General features: G+C 43.5%; 1 protein-coding gene across 1 annotated transcript in view; it reads left to right on the forward strand.

Moving 5' to 3' along the window:
* Positions 1 to 8,717: 8,717 nt before the first annotated feature.
* The window catches only part of PLCG2 (phospholipase C gamma 2), a 118,228-nt gene continuing 109,940 nt past the window's right edge, over positions 8,718 to 17,005 (forward strand). Inside the window, exon 1 of the mRNA XM_039503132.1 lies at positions 8,718 to 8,919. The gene's annotated coding sequence lies outside the window, so the exon portion shown is untranslated. The remainder of the gene's footprint in view (positions 8,920 to 17,005) is intronic.

Genomic DNA, 17,005 nt, shown 5'->3' on the forward strand with positions numbered 1-17,005 from the left:
GCTTGCACAGAATTGTAATCCAGCATTTTGATCAGTCAGTAAAAAGGGAAATGATGTCACCTTTAAATAAGTGGCAAAAGAGTTACTGAAAGGCACTGCTAATAACATGAACAATGGAGACCTAAAATAATACTAAGTGGCATTTTGCAGCATACATGTTGTGTTGCAAACATTAAGGTCATTGGGGAAGTCAGTGCTTCCTCAGTGTATACAATGTAACACATTTGCATTCTTTCTTGCACACACGTGCACACAGTCATTTGGGGTCACAGCATGATATTGCAGCTGCTTTTGGGTGATGGATGGGGCGGCTTACGCGATAACATTAAAACAATACATTCAGCAGTTTGCTGTGGCAGATTAGAAAACACTTCTGCTTGAGCTGATAAACTGATTTGAAAGATTATACTTAGATCTGAAAATGGCTGCTTTTCCATTCGATATGTATTTAAACATGCATCTGAAATGGGGTATTGCCCAGGGATCTCTACCACAGGGCAGTAATTTTTTCCATTTGGTTCATCAGACGTGATAATTATCACTGCAGTCACTGTCTGACACTTTTCACTGACAGGCCCTGAATTAACTGTTGCCTAACCTGTGAGTGCAGGCAGCATGGAATAAGTAGGTCACATAAAGACAGCAGGTATTACTGATGCTGGAAATGAGTTTCTGCATCACCTCTGTTCAGCAGTCCTTGTCGGGGAAGAAAAATAATCTTTTCCTCCAGAAATCTATTAGAATTTCCTCTTCCCAAATGGTGCTTTCTCAGAGAGTGGCAGCTGCAGCTCCCTTTCCCTGATAGACTAGGGCAGTGGTTTTCAAACTGCGGGTCGTGACCCAGTACTGGGTTGTGGAATGTACGGCACTGGGTCGCGGCAGCTCTGGTCAGCACTGCCGACTAGGCCATTTAAAAGTCTCATCGGCGGTGCTGCTTGGCTAAAACAGGTTAGTTCCTACCTGTTCTGACACCACGCTGCGCCCTGGAAGTGGCCAGCAGCAGGTTTGGCTCCTAGGCCGGGGGGCCACGGGGCTCCATGCACTGCTCCTGCCCCTAGCACCGGCTCCATGCTCCCATTGGCTGGGAACCAGCCAATGGGAGCTGGGGGGTGTGTGCCTGCAGGCGAGAGCTGCGCAGAGCCGCTTGTGCGCCTCTGCCTTGGAGCCGGACCTGCTGCCGGCCACTTCCGGGGCACAGTGCGGTTCGCAGTGCCAGGACAGGCAGGAAGCCTGCCTTAGCACCCCAAATGCACTGCTGACTGGGAGCTGCCTGAGGTAAGCCAATGCCCCAACTCCCCGCCCCACTCCTGAGCTCCCCCAAACCCAGAGCCCCCTCCTCCACCCCTGGCCCCACCCCAGACCCTGCACCCCAACTTTTTCTCTTAAAGTGTTCAGAGTTTAGGGGAGGAACGTGAATGAGATTTTGCTTATATCAGGTGTGAAAAAACAGAAGAGACCAAAATCTGTTCTTGTGCAAAAATCCATGCTCCCTGAAGTCAATAAGGCTACCCAGGTGTAACTGTCAGCAGGATTTGGCCTGTGTTCTCATTCCCTTCTCGAATCACACACATTCCACGTTTACCCAACATTTTCCACTTGAGAAAGATGTTAGTTTGAGTTGGGGCAGAAAAATGAGGACTAACTTCAGATTTATTTATCTTTAAGTTTTTGGAATGAAACTCAAAAGAAATCAAAAGTGAGGTACTTCTATGATGGATTGAACTGCTAGAGAACCAGCAAATGGACAGAACCTGCCTTTAGCCTATTCGGCCAGTCTTTCTATCATAGCCTGTTAAGAAGTGGATTTAGAATCCTTGAGGAAGAGGGGAGGGAAAAACCTACAACATTGTGTATTGAGCTTCCTCCAGTGCTTTTGAAACCCCTTAAAAGTACAAAGCTGCGTTGGCCTATGGAGCTAGGCTGAGCATAAGGAAAGAACTTGGTTGTCTGTGTATCCCAGTACAGAAAAAAAATCAAAGAAAAAAATTGGATTTCTTTGATTTTTAGTATTGAACACAGTGCATCATAAATCTGAAGCCCCTTGATGGAAGGTTCTGTAAAAGTTAAAGTACTGGTATCCAGAATGGGATGTTTTGTTTTGTTTTTCCTACAAATGTGTGGGAATTTGTTCCTTATACATGGGAGGGGCAATAGTTCTGGCTGGAGTTGGATAGAGTGTGGGCAGGTGCTGTGCAAGCTTCCCACCCTACCGCTCTGGTACTGCCTCTCCCCCTCGCCACCCCCTTGTCCTGCCCACCCACAGGCACTCACCAGTTGTCCAGAAACGGGATGAGGCACACATAGAAGATGACGGTGATCGGCACTAGGACCCAGGAGGCAGGGTCCTGGGGCTGCCTGCCAGCCTCAGTGGAGGAGAGGGACAGAGGGAGCTTCTTCCCTCCCTGACAGCTAAGCGGAGCTCTGGAGAAATTGGGGGTGGGAAACATGAGAGGGGGAGGAGACCATGCCTGCTCAAACTACACCCATGGCTGGCACGGGTTCCCATGGTAACCGGATTTTTAGTGTCCGGTGACCAGTGTTAACCAGATACCTGGCAGTGTGTTCCTGCAGCACAGGGAGATGCAGATGAGAGGGAGAGGAAGCAGCTGGCTGCTGGCTGAGCTCCTTCCAAGCCAAGGGCTGCTTTGCCTTTCCTGCTGGCAGGAGCGCTCCAGCAGGGTTGCGTGAGCAGGCTCTGTCCCCCTCACCTGGCCCTGATCCTGCCCCCTGCCTGACCAGTAGGGCCTAAAAATAGGAGAGCCTAAGTCTATAGCCTTATTAGCCTATGGGTTAATCCGGGCCTGACCACAGTGTAGTGCTCTGTCCCCCGAAGGAAAAGTTGCAGTGACAGACGCCATCCCCACTGCCAAAGAGTTGCCAATGAAGGAGTGATCAGAAGATGTGCTCATCGGAGTGGCTCAGCTGCAGCCTTCACCAGTGGCACAGCCATCCCCTGGCATAAACAGGGTGAGCTTGTCCCAGTAGCTTCTTAACATGCGTTCAGTGCTAGACTGACAGAATTGGAGATTTAGCCCCAGAACTGGTACAGCACAACACAGGCTTTCCCACACTGCCCAGGAATGTGCCTTGTCTTTGATCTGGAGGATTAGTGCAGTCTCCATGCTCTTTCAATCCTTGGCATGTCTGCTGAGGTTTACAACCAACATGCGAATGCTGGTGGTTTTGTGATACGAACTCCTGTTTGCTATGAGCTGGAATGGATTTACATAGCCCACAAACTGCCTTTAGATGGTACAGCTCCTCCGTCACTACTAGCCTGGTGAGGTTTGAACTGGTACATTAGTGGTAAAAGATCCCACATCCATTACCAGTCCTCTGAGCCACCCAATTGGCTACACAATGTGTCATTTTGTTATGTCTTTGCTGTATTATCTAAACCAGCCAAATACTGTTGCAGCTGTCTAACTCTGTTTTCTTATGTTGAGCTATGAGAATCTATATTTACAATGCAGCTGACTTCTGCAAAATGTCTTTATACCATGAATATAAGAAATTTCTACTTGCATCATAAAGCTGTTTCACAAACAAAATCAAAGCGAATCATAAGGAAAAGCTCCATTAATGTCATTTTCTCTCTTTATGACAAGCTGCGTGTAAAAGTATCAGCATTTGTCAGAGGTTGAAGATTGACATCATTTTAGAATTGCGGTTAAATAGTCACATATAATTAGCTGCACAAAATATAGTTCCGGCAAATTTAACTTAGCTTAGTTTAGATGACTATTTTGGGTGAATATTCACCTGGTGCAGTCTTTACTCAGAGAAAAAGCCCTTTGAGTTGTCTTGTTTTCATAATGTTGCCTTTAATTGAGATTGTGTTGATATATCTTTTACAAATCAGACTAATAATACACATTTCTGTAACACGTTCTAATTTACAGATATGATTTGACTTCAACAGGTGTTATGCTCAAGTAAGGACTGCAACATCGGGTCACACAGTCCTAGAAACTGAATATTTGTATATAATTCAAGATATTTACTTTTTGCACTAACAACATTCCATTTGGTCAGCATCTTCCATCTGAAAACTCTCTCTCCAGATTTTGACTTACAAGTTTTTCTGTCTTTAGAGCAATAGTCAGTATTTCCCGTAGACAGTCAGGTCTCTTTCCTCAAATATTAAATAACCACGTGGTTTTCATTGAACAGATGAATAAGTGACTCAGCTGACTTGTTAATAAAACTGAGCAGAAAATAAAGAGCAGAGAAGCTGTCAAAGATGCCAAAGAGTGATGTCCTTGGAACCTTTAGGCAAATGAGTTCACAAACAGGAAATTTTCACATCAGCAAGGTAACCAAAATGAAGATTTATAGGGGGAGACTTGATTATAATCCAGTTTAAAAAACTGTACTGTGAGATTTTTATTATAGACAAGTTATACCCGTTTCTAACAGTAAGCTGTCCAACATACATCCTTGTGTATTAGAATTAGGGGTTGCAGTCTTTATAGAGTTCAGTCACTATGGCATCATAATTACATGGTCTTTAGCGTTGTCAACATTGTACCTTGTGAATTACTTAGTAAAACTGATTGGGAATTTTCCATCAAAATATTTTTGACAAAAAATGCCATTTCTCCAAAATCAATTAATTTTCTTATAATTTTTCAATTTTTCCATTGGCCAAACTAAATGAAATATTTAGTTTTGTGGGGGATCGGTTCAAATGGTAACTCGGTTTGTTGAAACAAAACAAAACATTTCCTTTTGGGTCAACTTGATATTAATTGGTGTTTACCAGACTTGCCATGATGCCTAAAGCCCCAGGCTACTCTATAAACTGCATTCCCTGAATGAACTATATCTTCTGTGATGCACAGCAACATTCCTCAGGCTGAACCAATGTGGTGCATTGTGGGAGTCAGATGACCACTGTGTATCATGGGAGATGTAGTTCAGCTGTGGATCCTTGCCCTTAGAGGAGAGGGGAGGCATGATGTACCCTTGTAGTCAAAGCTCAGGATTTATGGATATTTGGGGGTCATAGTGTTACAGGGGCCAGAAGCAAATTTGAAATATGGCTCCTGTGTCTAACTGTTCGACTGTGCCTATTAAGAGAAATTAATTCAAGTTTATGCAATCAAGATAGACTCCAACCCTTAGAACCCACAACACGATAATGAGTAGCAACACACTCAACCAATGAAACACACACACACACACAATCTCATTGGATCAGCACTCATTGTCTACCCATACCTTGAGGCAACATTACTCGCTGTTACCTAGTTACCTTTCAGAAGTATCTCGTCCACCACACAACCAATAATGATTTTATCATAATACTAAACCCCCAGAGTGCTTTCTGTTTGCTTCGTGATGGTTCTTAGCCTTCAGAAGCCTTTGTTGTCAGGCTGAGAGTTTCAAACGTGCTGGGATACAAAGACTCCATACCCCTCTTTGTTATTTTCATGGCTTTTGGACTTGAATGCCTGCTGTTCCATGGTACAATGCACCATCTAGTGGTAATTAGCATGAATTTAGAAAACTCAGAACCTGTTACCTAGACTAACTGAATAACACTCTGTTCCTTTCTACAGGGCTTTAATGTCGTCATTGATTCTGGCCCCTCAAAAGGGATCTTGATTTTTATATTCTCCTCACTCTCTACATGGGAGCGACGGGAGTATGATATCAGAATCAAGGCGCGGCTGCAGATCTGCAATTAGACTACCTAAGAGCATGGAAATCTTCACATCAACTTGTAGGTGCTTTGAGTTATTTTACCTTTGCTTGTAACTGATGATATGCTGATGTTTCTCCTTACAAGTGGAGCCAGTAACTCCAACTTTAGTTATGGTTGCCTAACACTTCCAGTTACAACACCCTGTTTTCAGTTACTTAGTGTTTAAAGTGGTCTGTAAAAAGTATATGTGGGGGGAGTCCATCAGAATCTGGGAGCAGAAGCTTTGGTAAGACTGTGCTTAAAGTGTGCCCCTCAGTAATCCGCTCAATTTTTAGTAATCTTTTTGGCACGTCTGTGACCCATTCTGACCACCACCATACCCCATTCCAACCGCAGACTTTAAGCACCGGTTGCTTACAACTCTGCCAAACTTTAACTGTTTGGGAAGAAATTTTCCATGCCAGTTGTCTGCCTCAGACTGAATTTTTGGGAGGAATTTCCAGTCAAACAGTTCAGCTCTTTTTCAGAAGAAGGTTAGGGAAAAATACATTGTTTTCCCCCCCCTAATTAAAAAGAATTCCATTTCACTGAGATGCTCTAGTGCAGGGGTAGCAACCTATGGCACAGGCGACACACGAGCTGATTTTCAGTGGCACTCACACTGTCCAGGTCCTGGCCACCAGTCTGGGGGGGCTCTGCATTTTAATTTAATTTTAAGTGAAGCTTCTTAAACATTTTAAAAACCTTATTTACTTTACATACAACCATAGCTTAGTTCTATATTATAGACTTATAGAAAGAGACCTTCTAAAAACATTAAAATGTATTACTGGCATGCAAAACCTTAAATTAGAGTGAATAAATGAAGACTCGGCACACCACTTCTGAAAGGTTGCCGACCCCTGCTTTAGTGCTTCCATGCTTCAGAGCAGGGACTTGAAATTTGGCAAGGGGTTTCCATGGTGTCAGGGAGGTGCTTTTTGCTGTTCATGTGAAAATCCACCCAAATTTCACCAAGTGATAAGCCCTTAGAAAATCACAGTTAGCACATGCTCAGCAGAGAGTCTGGAGACTGTTATATGGAACCTAATTTCTCTAAACATTCTGTCTGTACTGAGCATGCTCCAGCCCCTGGGTGTTGACCAGCCTTTGCATGCGTCACCCACACAGAGCAAGGGAGCACGCTCCAGTCCAGGGCTTCAGAGACAGAGCAGGACTTTCCCTGAAATTGCTCTTCCCAGCAGCTGGGATCTGCTGTGGTGCTGGACTGCAGAACTGAGAGCAGGAACACTGTCTGTCCGATGCTCTCAGTGGGGCAATGTGGAGAAGGAGATACCACATGATTTGAATGCAGAGGGGAGAGAAACAGGGGGAGCAGAATGGGAAGGAGGGGGTTGCAGGAGCCAGAGGTTGTTAGCAACAGAGGGGGGAGGGCAACGAGAGCTGACGGGGGCGGGGAAAGATAGGAGCCAGGGGATGATATAGCCTTATTCACTCCACACCATCCAGCTGCTGCAAAACATAAGGCAGGGGTCCTACAGACAACAGTCTGCATCACTTCACAGCCCTGATTATTTATCTGAGCAGAGTCCATCGTGTGCACTGAATGAGGGCAGGAATCCTGTGGAATAAAACAGCATAGGGCCATGTAAATATATGACTGTAGCATTATGCACATGCACAAGTGGCCAGATTTGTTACAGCGGCAGCCTTAATTCTGCTGTTTCCTAACGTTGGTGCAACCTTAATAATTTTCTTTTAACATAGTTTTTGGAGGCAGCTTAGATATATGGTGTATATGTAGTGTATCTGACCAGGGTACAACGTGTACATTTATCCTGTACATTAATGGTTGAAGCCTCAATCTTATACTTTTTAATGCTACATTACGCAGGGCAAGGTCATCCCGTAAGGACTAAATCTGGACAAGCACCACTCATAGGAGGGGCAGATGTGCAGAAACATCATAAGCTCCTCAGCTCCATCCCCCTTTGAAACCTAGGGAAGCCTCAACCAAGGGTTTGGACTCTATGGTTACCAAGAGCATAGGAGAGCAGGAAGTATCTAGGTTAGGCCCTGCTCTCTGTTGGCATCGTCCGTCTTGGAACAGTAGAGATTTCCTCTGCAAGATGAGGCTGATCCTGTCAGCATGATGTTATGTGGAAACCCCTTCTTCCACTGATATTCCTCTTTTCCTTTGTAGTGTAGCATTACAGCTTGTAGAACCAGTTGCAAAGCCCTATTAAAATACACACAGTCTCTTCATTTCACAATCTCTGCTGCCCTCACGTGGCATTAACTAGTAATGAAAAACCAGGCTGTGTGTCAAATTCAAACGGATGTATTAAATAAAATGCCTTTCATGCTTGTATTTTAAGGCAGGGTTGCAGCTGGTTGTACAAGCTTGGGTGTTATGCACTAAGGTGAGCTTTGCATATTAATAACACCAAACAACTGATTTTCTCAGTGTTTGTTCTGAAACTGGGTTTAATAAATATGTTATTAATAAGAAATTACAATATTAACTCTCATGTTTGTAATCTGCTCAGCTCTGCTGTTTAAATTCACAAAAATACAAAACCAACAGCTCTCCCCACTCCAAAACAACAACAAAAATCTGCACATAAAGAGGCAAAGCCCTTGGCTGAGCACCCAGCTGCCATTATAATAACACTTTGCCTGTCGATAGTGCCTTCCATCCAAGGATCTCAAAGCACTTTACAAATGTTAATTGATTCGGCCTTCCAACAACCTTGAAGGTAGGTAAATATCATTGTCTGCTTTTCTGGTTGCAAACTGAGAGAGGTTAGGAGACTTGCCTAAAGTCATGCAGAAGTCAGCCTTAGACACAAGAGCATCCTTATTTTTTCCTCCTGAAATTATCTGGATCCATGTACACACATCTAACAGCAGAATTTGGGCCTGTAGGCAGTGCGAGGTGGTTGTTGGTGGTTTTGTTTGTTTGTTTTTTTGTTTTTGTTTTGACAAAAATGTTTCCACTGATTCTAATACCATTGCCACTCTGTCAGGGGTCACAACGGTGGAAGCACTAGTGTCGACAGGGTTCCAGGACACCGCTTTAACAACAGTGCATCTGACCTTGCTCAGAGCAGGTGCAAAAGACACTGTGCAAAGTGTGACGGAAGCTTTGTTTGCGCTAGAGTTACTCACCACCATTGCTCTGCTGGTGAACAGTCTTCTGCCAAAAATACCTCATTATAGATGTTGCCAAATACTATGTGGAAACAACGCCATCAGACGAGTCAGAGGTAAGACTATCACCCACCATTAACCCATTCTCAGGATTCCTGCAGCCAATATGGTACTGTATGTCACAAGTCCCCCACTATATCCCTTGCTAGCTATAACATTTTAGTCCCTTGCTTTTGCTGTTAGCTTTATTTTAATACAGGATTTTGCATGATTTCTTTGCTGTTTACTTCCCTGTTGCTAAATCCCTTGACAAAATTTGCATTCTACTGCATATTTGTGTATACCTTCTGTAGAAATTATGAAGACCACAGAGAGCGCCTGTTGTATAATGGCCAATAAAATTTAACATGCAAAGAACTAAAACCACCATATCATGTCCATACAAATGTGAGCCCACATGATTCTAAAAGATATAGTGCAGTGCAGGTCTGAGAGCATAGTCAAGCTGATAGTGTATAACAGTTTGGCTAATAAATAACTAAGTTGATCTTTAATCCAGTTTAATTGGAAACCACCTAGAAAAATATCTGAAGCAAGTCTGTTAAGTAAGCATTTATTAACCTGAATGGATGGATGAAATGGTAAGGCTCTGGAGGGCCACATTAGAGTTTTCACTGTGAGTTAAATCAATTTTTTGGCAATATATAAACTATTACCTTGCAGCTTGCATTCCACTGCGCCTGGGCAATCTTACACTGGCGGTTCCATTTTGCACTCACTGTGCACAGATACAAATGACTTCACGGGGTGCAAAGCATCAGAGAATCAGGCCTCTTATGTGAGCCAAGCCAATTTGTTCTTACACCCGGGGACAGTCTATAGTTCCCTGTATGTCTCATTACAAATATCAGGTAAGTCTTGTGTTCTCCAGACGGGCACTGAACATAAAGAATTACACACTTGGGAAGTTTTCAGTTTTCCTCTTCTAGTAAAACCTAGTACTTGTATGATGGCATCTCGTATTCTTTTACAAGCATGGACTAATTAACTCACAGTTACCCCCTGAGAGGTGGGTAATTATATATTATTATCATCCTTATTTTATAGATAGGGAAACTGAGGCAGCGAGCTTAGGGGGATCAGTGCTCTAAGTGTCTCTGGAGAGCGTTTAGCATCCCTAGCGCTCATGGATGTTAGTGACTGTTGAGTGCACACATTACCTCTTGGAAGGCACTTAGCACCTTACAGGATTGGGCCCAATCCTTTGACATCAAGGGGAGTCTTGTCACTGACTGCAGAGGGAGCTGAATCAGGCTCTAAGGGTATGAAAACATTGCACTTGAAGGTCTGATTGCAACGCAGGTTGGCATACCCATGTCAGCTTTAATCTTGCTAGATGGCTATAAATAGCAATGACAATGCAGTGGGCATGGACTGCGGTGTGAGCTATATAAGCCCCCTGAAACCCTTGGTGCATATTTGCATTCTAACCCATGCTGGGGTTGGTGCCCTCACAACATAACTGCTCTTTTTAGCCGTGGCAGCTAGATCAAAGCCAGCCCAAGCTGCAATCACTCTTGTGGTTGCCTGCCGTGTAAGCATGCCCACAATGACTTGATCAAAGTGACACAACGAATCAGCGGCTGTGCTAGAATTAGGACCCAAGATCAGGCTGCTAGGCCTCACGTTCGCTGATATTTCTGCCTCTAGAAATAGCAAAAAGAAAAGGCAGTTCCTCTCTCCATTCCAGTCTGCTGCATCGCTTGACGTGTTTGTGTTCTGAGTATTAGCTGCGCCACTGTACAGTAAGAATACAATAGAGCTGGCAAACCAAAATAGAGCCAGAATGGCCACCAACTGGCAGTCGTTCGAAATGACAGCCGCTGCATTGTCTAGATGTGGAGTACTGAATAAACTATCGTATATTTCACACAAAAGGTACCAGGATGATGAATGCGTTCAATTGCCACCGACTTCCATGGCGAGTAAGAGTGCTTTGCGCCCTGCAGGATTGGGCCCTTCATCTGTTGCAGGACACCCAATGTGTCCTAAGGTTTCATGAATCTCCTTTTTTAATGGGTTGAACAGAAAGCTGTAGTAAAATGCTTGGGTGTGACAGGCAAGAGCGTGTGGAGTTTCCCAACAGGAGGATGGCTTGGTGTGTGCATTAATTGTTTAGATTTTACATTAACATAATTGCTGGGCAATTGCATAGATTCTTGCCTACCTAAAATCCCCACTTCTTTGGAGAAGGCTTTCTTTACTTTCTACTCTGGATAGCCTTGCTGAACATGCTGCTTTGCACCCAAGAGGAATTTGTAAAGAATAGATGCACTTTGAAAAGCACTTTGGAATCCTTCTGAAAGAATACATTATGTTATATCATGAAATATTATCTATATCGTATATGGATGGTTAACCAAGGCAGAGAAAGAAAGGGAGACTTTTTGTTTTGCATTAAGGTATTATGGTTGCCAGTGCTGGAGTACATATTATTTCATATATCTTAGGCGGTTTGGATGCATATATCTTATGGCACAATAGATTTATTTTTCTCTGCTCCAGTCCCATTTTTGTGCCGTGTTGTTATTTCTCTTTTGGAAGCGAGATAATTTAAAAGCTGAATTGGTGAGTGACAGCAACAAAGGGCCCAAGCAACCCAGCCGATAGCTGCTATGATTCTTCAGATGTGGCAATGCTCCTGAAAAAGGAAGCCTGGGCAGAAAGCAGGATGCAGGCGGAGTGTGGTATCCTGGTATCGCAGAAGAAGAGGTAGATAAAAGGAGATGATTAGCCGCAGCAGAGATATAGATCAGCGGCACAGGAGAGAAGAGATTATTCTCATGATCTGAATTCTTAACCCTCGTTCAGTACCCCGGTTGTGTAGCTTAATCAAGATAAAGAGCACACAATGCCTATTATGGAAATAAGGTCACTTGCTGATGGAGCGTTCATTGTTCCTTTCTCCTTGGTCTGAAATCCTCACTGATATTAATCAGAGAACCTGAGTAATTTCCGCCCCTCTTCCCCCCCCACAGAATGAAAGTGATATGCCTTCTTCATTACTTTCTGAAATAAGTAGCATACGTCACAGATTCCAACAGCGTGAAGCTCTTGTATTTCAGCTCACTGAGTCATTAACAATTTATAATTAAAAGGGAGAGCAACAGAGTGAGCAATAGAAGAAAGGGCAGGGCTCGTGCTCATGCATTGTCTAAGTAAGGCAAAAAACAGGTGTCAAAGTGTTTGCAAACTATAAAGCATATGAGCTATTTTGATACTCAGAATTCCTCTAGCCGGGGACTGGGTGGATCAGGCTAAAGAGATAAGAGGCCTTTCACCTTCAGATCATTGGTTTAAATCAAGGTGGGTAAAAGGCTGTTCAGTAGCCTGTGCAAAGTGAGTTGCTGGCCTCAGTCCAGCTCCTAGTGGGTAAATGTTCTAACTCACGTATGAGTAAACACTGAATAGCAGGCAGTGCTGCAGGGCAACCGAGGAATGAATGGCCTCCAATAGACTTTAGTGGGATTTGGATCAGGCCCATAGAATCATAGAATATCAGGGTTGGAAGGGGCCTCAGGAGGTATCTAGTCCAACCCCCTGCTCAAAGCAGGACCAATCCCCAACTAACTCATCCCAGCCAGGGCTTTGTCAAGCCTGACCTTAAAAACCTCTAAGGAAGGAGATTCCACCACCTCCCTAGGTAACCCATTCCAGGGCTTCACCACCCTACTAGTGAAAAAGTTTTTCCTAATGTCCAACCTAAACCTCCCCCACTGCTCCTTGTTCTGTCATCAGGTACCACTGAGAACAGTCTAGATCCATCCTCTTTGGAATCCCCCTTCAGGTAGTTGAAAGCAGCTATCAAATCCCCCCTCATTCTTCTCTTCTGCAGACTAAACAATCCCAGTTCCCTCAGCCTCTCCTCATAAGTCATGTGCTCCAGCCCCCTAATCATTTTTGTTGCCTCCAATGGACTCTTTCCAATTTTTCCACATCCTTCTTGTAGTGTGGGGCCCAAAACTGGACACAGTATTCCAGATGAGGCTTCACCAATGTCAAATAGAAGGGAATGATCACATCCCTTGATCTGCTGGCAATGCCCCTACTTACACAGCCCAAAATGCCGTTAGCCTTCTTGGCAACAAGGGCACACTGTTGACTCATATCCAGCTTCTCGTCCACTGTAACCCCTAGGTCCTTTTCTGCAGAACTGCTTCCTAGCCATTCGGTCCCTAGTCTGTAGCAGTGCATGGGATTCTTCTGTCCTAAGTGCAGGACTCTGCACTTGTCCTTGTTGACCCCATCAGGTTTCTTTTGGCCCAATCCTCTAATTTGTCTAGGTCCCTCTGTATCCTATCCCTACTCTCCAGCGTATCTACCACTCCTCCCAGTTTAGTGTCATCTGCAAACTTGCTGAGAGCGCAGTCCACACCATCCTTCAGATCATTAATGAAGATACTGAACAAAACTGGCCCCAGGACCGACTCTTGGGGCACTCTGCTTGAAACCGGCTGCCAGCTAGACAAGGAGCCATTGATCACTACCCGTTGAGCCTGACGATCTAGCCAGCTTTCTATCCACCTTATAGTCCATTCATCAGCCCATACTTCTTTAACTTGCCTTCAAGAATACTGTAGGAGACCGTATCAAAAGCTTTGCTAAAGTCATGGAATAACACATCCACTGCTTTCCCCTCATCCACAGACCCAGTTATCTCCTCATAGAAGGCAATTAGGTTAGTCAGGCATGACTTGCCCTTGGTGAATCCATGCTGACTGTTCCTGATCACTTTCCTCTCCTCTAAGTGCTTCAGAAGTGATTTCTTGAGGACCTGCTCCATGATTTTTCCAGGGACTGAGGTGAAGCTGATTGGCCTGTAGTTCCCCGGATCCTCCTTCTTCCCTTTTTTAAAGATGGGAACTACATTAGCCTTTTTCCAGTCATCCAGAATAGCTAGGGATGGCCCTGGTTGTGGTTAATAAAAGATGGTATCAGGAATCATAATTGAAAAGTTAAGCCAGCAGGAATGGAGTCAAAGCTAAAGCAAGTTCTGTTGTAGCTCTGAGGGCTGACGGTATATGAAGCATAATGCTTGTGGTAAGGCAACATTAGTGGATTTTATATATAAAACAAACAGGGACTACTGTATATATGAATAGAAATGTGACTTTGGCTATCTCCTTTTGTGTTACATTCTTAGTAGTGGTGCTTACCAAGTATTTTTTCCTAGTCTGGTCCATTCTCTTATATTTAGGTACATGACAGGATCAAGATTATTTTTAAGCTCAATTCATCATGCTCATTTCAAACATCCAGTTCTATAATATGGACTTGCTTTTATTCCACAGTCTGTTGCATTTAGGATACCAGTAAGTAAAATGTTAAAGTTACTACAACCAGATTGGTCAGTATTTGCTCTTGCTGTGATATGATTTCTTGTTTCACTGAATGAGATATGAGAAATATTCATAGGGATGGAGTGGCATATTGTCACCAGAGTTGCAAATTGTTTTACGAGTGCTGGGCTCACACACATTTGTTTTCTAAGTAATTTTTTAAGTCTGGACTTCATTGCTCTATGTAATAATGAATACTGAACATTTATGTAGAGCTTTTGAGTAGAAACTCAAAGGAGCTAAGTATCATTGTTCCCATTGTGTAGATGGGGAAACTGAGGCACAGAGTGCTGAAGTGACTTGCCCAAGGACACCTAGCAGACTAGCTGGGAACAGAACCCAGGTCTTCTGAGTCCCAGGTCCAATGCTCTATCTACTAGGTCATACTGCCTCATCATATATAAAATGTTGTTCATCCACCCACCTAATACTACGTGGTTGTAAACTTTAAATGAAGTCATTCAAAATGTCCCATAATCTTTCTTGGCCCAACTGCTCCCCAAAATTCACATCCGGATCTCTACCTCCCACATAGAAAAGGGGCTTTGCCATCTCTCTGTCAGTCTTCTCTCCTCAGAGGACTCTCTGGGGTTCTGGGGATCCAGTGTGGTAAAAATGCCAGGCTGGGGATGGCGAAGTAATCGGCAGACCAGGAATGGGGAAAAACACATGCTATCCCCATATTGGCTCTGTAGTCATCAAGACAGCAAGATAATACAACCAGATGCTATGTTCGGCTTCTGTGGTTGCTCCTGGGTAGTGGAATGCCCCTTAAAGAGGAGGGTCCAGCTGGCCCTGGTAGAATAGCTCCATTGGCCTCAATGAACAAAAAGCTAAGGCCAGATTAGAACAAAAAGCAGTCCACTGATTTCCGGGAGTGCTGAGCATCCAGGGCTCCCATTGACTTCAGAATGACATTTAGGAAGAATTCAGCCTAAATTTAACAACTGCCCAGCTCAGCTAAGAAGCAGCAATTACTGAAAAAGCAATGAGCCGCTTCCATCCCCCTACAAACTTTAATGGCTCAGCAGTGGTCATACCTCAGCTGCACATCAGCTCGTGTTCAAAATGCAAGCTGGTGGTATGAAACCACAGTTTGTTTTTAAGTCTTCAAGAGTCCATGTCAGCATAGCCTGCAGAAACAGAGGCTTGTTTGGGATTTTTTTTTAACAGTTCAAATCAGCTACTAAAAGTGTCGTTTCAATTTGTTAACAAAGCGTTTCCTGTAAAATCAACAGCAGAGACATAGTGGTCTCCTTCTCCTGTGATAAACCCCATCAGTTCATACAAGAAAATATGAACCCTTCTTCTCTTGTCTATTCCAAGCTGAAACCTGTCCAGAGTGATTCTTTTCCCTCCTTCACTTTAGGGATGTCCAACTGGAACCTGCTTATAGATGGGTTCATTACCTACATGTATCCTCCAAGACAGGTGAGCTAAAACAAGGTGACAGACCCACACACAACAAGGATCAAATACAACTTTGTCTATCTCTCTTAACCTCAGATAATCAGAACTTTTCCATCAACACTGTTTGCTGGTGGTAAATGCTTTTTGAGGAAATGGTCAACTTCAGTGAAAAAAAATCCTGTTTTTGTTAACATTTTATTTTTTTAAATCTGATAATACTGGTGAAAACTTGGACATTTTTGATGAAAATTTTTGATCAAAATTGATGGGTTTTTTCCTTTTTGTTTAATTTTTTTTTATGGAGGGGAGAGGAGTAGGAATCATTTCTGGAGCTGCTCCATTCTTAACCTTTTAGCACAAATATTTGGTCTGAGTGAATTATTGGTGACAAATAATTTATTCATCCAGTTTCACGTCTTTTTCTTTGCAATCAGATTATGAAATCTCAAATTGAATTTGTTAGTCAAAGTCGTTCATAAATTTCTTAGCAAAATGTCATCCCTCTCCCACACTCTGAATAGTTCATCAACAGTCCCATGTGAATATTTGATATTCAAACTTCAAAACTCACACTGTTTTGGTTAACTACGTAAGTCATGTAGTAGCATTGCTTCTGCTCTCTGATTAGAAGATGGATGTAACTAACCAATGTAGTGTGCAATTCAAATGTCAGAGATGCCAACTAAATGTGCCATTCAAATATCTCCGTTGGACCGTTGGTGATAAGCTAAGCATTCTGTGTTTAGCTTTACAAGACTATCCAGCCTAGTGAAGATCACCAATTAATCTGATGTCTGTGGAAAATGCACATGAAAGGTTTGCACACATGGTCAAATTGAAATGTATTTTTTAGTTTGAAGGAATGTTCAGCTGTAGTGAATATAGTGCCTGTGAAAGGGACTGGACTGATATCTTAGGATATGAAAATCCTCTGGTTATCTGCAGAGGGCCCACTGTGGAGTTCCTTGTGCCTGAAAATGATATCACCAGGAACCAGCAGCTCAGGCTTTCCTGCATTGCCTTGCCTGTATTCCTCAACCCTGACCTGGAGGGACCACCTCAGCTGATTGAGAGGAGAATTCAGCCTCCAATGCCCCTTTACTTCTTGGTCATCTTGCTGAGATGGCCAAAGAGGTTGCCAGTTAATGCCAGATCCACTGATGATTGCTCAGGGCTTTTTGATTATGTGAATACCTTCTCCACAGAAATGAACTGTGACCAACTCACAAGCCATTGAAAAATACTTCCCTTGTAAAGCCAATAAATGACAGCATTCTCCTCTTCCCTCATTTCTGCCCACTTTCCCCTCAACAGCCTTTTAAAACAAAGAAACACAGCCACAATAATCCACTCTTGTTCTGCACGCATCACTAATCTGCAGAAAGGAACCATG

The sequence above is a fragment of the Mauremys reevesii genome, linkage group 16, assembly GCF_016161935.1.
Source record: "Mauremys reevesii isolate NIE-2019 linkage group 16, ASM1616193v1, whole genome shotgun sequence".
Taxonomy (NCBI): domain Eukaryota; kingdom Metazoa; phylum Chordata; order Testudines; family Geoemydidae; genus Mauremys; species Mauremys reevesii.